Genomic DNA, 4,652 nt, shown 5'->3' with positions numbered 1-4,652 from the left:
AGGATTACAACATTTGAGTTTGGGGACTCCATAATATCCATTATATAGTGTTAAGACTATTAGGAACTACTTATACTTAGAATTAACTATAAATTACTGTGTGATATTTCCACATTCCACCCTTTCACTTAAAAACTATTTAATGATGTGTCACTAACAAGAATAAATTCAAAACTCAGCAGGTAATTAGGTCTTGAAAAATTAGCTTTGCTTGCTACTCTGGCCTCATTTTCTACCATATTTATTTAATCCCATCTGTTTATTTGTGGTTCAGTTAGGATAAGCCAAATGTTTTGGGAATGTCAACATCATAAGTTTAGACACCTACTTACCTGGCCCTCCACAGTCCACCTGTGTCCCCTGACTTACATCTATCTACACTCTGCTCTGGTTCTAAGTAGCCACTTCAAGCCTATTTGACACTCTACTGACTTCCTGAACTTCCCTTGGACTATGTGAGAAGTTACTGATTATGTATGAGTCTGCATTTGGGATGATTCAAATCCCTTTGATCACTAAAATCCAAAATGCAACTCTGGAATTTTGTGTTCCATCAGTAGTATTGCCTTGAAATATTTAACTTCTTTGGGCTTTCATAGAAAATTTAAAATATTAATTAATGTCTTTAGGTTATATAAAATAGTCTTTTTATTATAATTGTATACCAGAAGTCTGTCATGCCTCAGTCTTGATATGACCTTTCTTCATGTTTCTGGACCATGACATGATCTTCTTCTATAGGTATGTCATTTAAATTCCTTTGATTATGTTTTACCATTCCTACTCCCATTTTTAACTTGATTGTACTCAATTTTGCAAAGATGTAGTTTTGAGCAAGATTGCATTTGGAGTTATTAAGTGGCAAGTCAACTATGTCTGCTTGGACTCCAAACAAACCTGTCTCTCACTCAAGATATAATTTCATCCAAATATTCCCAAAATCTTAGCTTATCTCAGATTTAACTGTAACTGTAATTTTATATAATGATGAAAACAAACAAACAAACAATATAAACTAAATTGTATCATCTAAATTCTCCTAAAATTGTAACAGTAAGGCTTAGGGTATTATCTACTCTGGCACCAAATTTATCTCCATATCCAAAACTATGCTATTCTGAAAACAATGTATTTGCATCTGTAATCATTTGTTTCTGCATTGCTGTGATTAAACAATGATTAAAAGTAACTTGAGGGAGGAAAGGATTTATTTGACTCATAGTTCCAATCACAGTCCATCACTAATCAGGGAAGTCATGACAGGAGTGCAAGTAACAACAGAGGCAGAATCTATGGAGAGAAACTGCTAATGCTTAGCTCTGCTACCTTTCTTTCTTTCTTTTTCTTTTTATTGGACATTTTCTTTATTTACATTTCAAATGTTATCCCATTTCCAGATTTCCCCATTTCCTGGAAACTCCCTATCTCATCCTCCCTCCCCTTGCTTCTATGAGGATGTTCCTTCACCCACCCACCTACCCACTCCTACCTCCCTGCCTTCGATTCCCCTATACTGGGACTTCTATCTAGCCTTCATAGGACTTAGGACCTCTGCTCCCAATGATGCAAGACAAGGCCATCCTCTGCTACATATGCAGCTGGAGCCATGTGTACTCCTTTGTTCATGGTTTAGTCTCTGGAAACTCTGGAAGGTCTGGATAGTTGATGTTGTTGCTCTTCCTATGGGGTTGCAAACTCAAGTGACTCCTTCAGTTCTTTCTCTAACTCCTCTGTTGGGGACCCTGCACTCAGTCCAATGGTTGGCTGCAAGTCTCTGCCAGTCTCTGCAAGTCTCTTTGTAAGGCTCTGGCAGGACCTTTCAGGAGACAGCCATATTAGGCTCCTTTTAGTATGCATGTCTTGGCATCCACAATACTGTCTGGGTTTGGTAGACTTATATGGGATGAGTCTCCAGATGGGACAGTCTCTAGGTGGCCCATCCTTCAGTCTCTGCTCTACACTTTATCTCCATATTTGCTCTTGTGAGTATTTTATTCTCCTTCTAAGAAGGATTGAAGTACCCACACTTTGGTCTTCCTTCTTCTTGAGCTTTATGTGGTCTGTGAATTGTATCTTGGTTATTTTGGAGCTTTTTGGCTAATATCCATTATCAGTGAGTGCATACCATGTGTGTTCTTCTTTTGCAATTGAATTACCTCACTCAGGATGATATTTTCTAGTTATATCCACTTGCCTAAGAATTTCATGAATTAATTGTTTTTAATAGCTGAATAGTACTCCATTGTGTAAATGTAACACATTTTTTTCTGTATCCAGTCCTCTGTTGAAGGACATCTGAATTCTTTCCAGTTCCTGGCTATTATAAATAAGGCTACTATGAATGTAGTGGAGCATGAATCCTTATTACAGATTGTAGCATCTTCTGGTTATATACCCAGAAGTGGTATAGCTAGGTCCTCAGGTAGAACTTTAAGTCTATGAAGAAAGAAATTAAAGACCTCAGAAGATGGAAAGATCTCCCATTCTCATGGATTGGCAGGATTATTATAGTAAAAATGGTCATCTTGCACAAAGCAGTCTACAGATTCAATGCAATCCCTATCAAAATTCCAACTCAATTCTTCAGAATCAAAAAGACCAATTTGCAAATTCATTTTGGAATAACAAAAACCCAGGATAGCAAAAACTATTCTCAACAATAAAAGAACTTCTGGGAGAATCACCACCCTTGATCTCTAGCTGTATTACAGAGCAATAGTGATAGAACAAAACAAAACAAAATAAAAACTGTATATTATTGGTACAGACACAGGCAAGAAGATCAATGGAATAGAATTGAAGACCCATAAATGAACCCACACATGTATGGTCACTTGATATTTTACAAAGGAGCTAAAACCATCCAGTGGGAAAAAGACAGCATTTTCAACAATTGGTGCTGACTCAACTGTCAGTTAGTATGTAGAAGGATGCAAATCGATCCATTCCTATCTCCTTGTACAAAGCTCAAGTCCAAGTGGATCAATGATATCCACATACCATATACACTGAAACTTATAGAAGAGAAAGTGGGGAAGAACCTCAAACACATGGGCACAGGGAAAAAAATACCTGAACAGAACATCAAAGGCTTATGCTCTACTATCAAGAATTGACAAATAGGACCTCATAAAATTGAGGAGATTTTGTAAGGCAAAGGACACTGTCAATAGGCCAAAAAGGCAACCAACAAATTGTGAGATCTTTACCAATCCTACATCTGATAGAGGGCTAATATCCAATATATACAAAGAACTCAAGAAGTTAGACTCCAGAGAATCAAATAACTCTATTAAAAAATGGGTTACAGAGTTAAACAAAGAATTTTCAACTAAGAAATATTGAATGTCTTAGAAGCACCTAGAGAAATGTTCAACATCCTTAGTCATCTGGGAAATGCAAATCAAAACAATACTGAGATTCCACCTCACACCAGCTAGAATGGCTAAGATCAAAAACTCAGGTGACAGCACATGCTGGAGAGGATGTGGAGAAAGAGGAACACTCCTCCATTGTTGATGGGATTGTAAGCTCTGGAAACAAGTTTTGTAATTACTCAGGAAATTGGACCTAGTACTATCTGCTGCCTTTCTTATGCAGCCCCCACACATCTGTCTGGTGATGGCTCAGTGTGGAGAGCGGTAGAGCTGGAGAGGCATTCGCCTTGACAAGATGGCGCCTACATCCGCTGTTGACTCCTGGTAAACAACTGTTTGCGCATGTGCGTAGAGTGAAAAGGCGCCAAGTCACTGCCCATCCCGGGGCGTCACATGGGGTGATGAGCAAACATCCAGTCATGGGCGGACACGCCACGCTGTGGTGTATATAAACAGTGCTGATTATTGGCTCGGGGTCTTCCTCTTCATGATGCAATAAATGCTTGCTGCAGAAGGATCCTAGTGTCCGCATGTCTTCTTGCTGTCTTGCTGGCGAGACCACTGCGCAGGCAACAACTGGTAACGAAGCCCGGGATGCTGGGGGAGCCTTACAACCGCTGGTGCCGAGGAGACCCTCCGCTCACGGAGAGGATTCAGAACTACAGAACAAGGTAAGTTCTGAGAGGCATGCTGTTTGGTTTTAATTCCTCCGACCCTTCCTCAAGGTTAGAGAGCTCGGCCGAAGCTGCGGTAATTGTGCTAGTGGTGCTTGTTACGATGTCCATTTGGCATTTGATACATTCTTGCCTGGAGGATGAGAAATGCTGCGCCTCTGTAGCATCGGGACAGGGGGCACTTGAGGAGTTACAAGGTAGCATGTCAGAAACAGAGTGTCATGAGAGAGTAGGGGCTATCCAGGATAAAAGGGAGAGAAAAAAGGGTATACCCAAGGACACAGACCCTTCCGCTCGACCTGCGGAAGCGAGAGATAAGGTAAAGAACGCCCTGGGAGAGAAAACTAGAGAAAGGGATGGAGCTTCAAGACGGAAGCCCCTCTACCCAGTTAAGAAATTGGAGGCCCTCGAGCTTGATAGCTCTGAGGAATTGAGCCCCTCCGAGGAGGAGGACTTGGAGGGAGAAGCCACTCGGCTCGCTATGAGGAAGAGAGGTATCATCCAGATGAGCATTTGTCGCTTTTCCAGAATTGAAAGCGAAAGGGAGCGAGAGATCAGAGCCGTGGAATGCTTTATGCTGTCCTGCCTGCTCTTCCAAGTG

The sequence above is a fragment of the Mastomys coucha genome, unplaced genomic scaffold (assembly GCF_008632895.1).
Source record: "Mastomys coucha isolate ucsf_1 unplaced genomic scaffold, UCSF_Mcou_1 pScaffold21, whole genome shotgun sequence".
Taxonomy (NCBI): domain Eukaryota; kingdom Metazoa; phylum Chordata; class Mammalia; order Rodentia; family Muridae; genus Mastomys; species Mastomys coucha.
Note: the sequence above shows the minus strand (reverse complement) of the source record.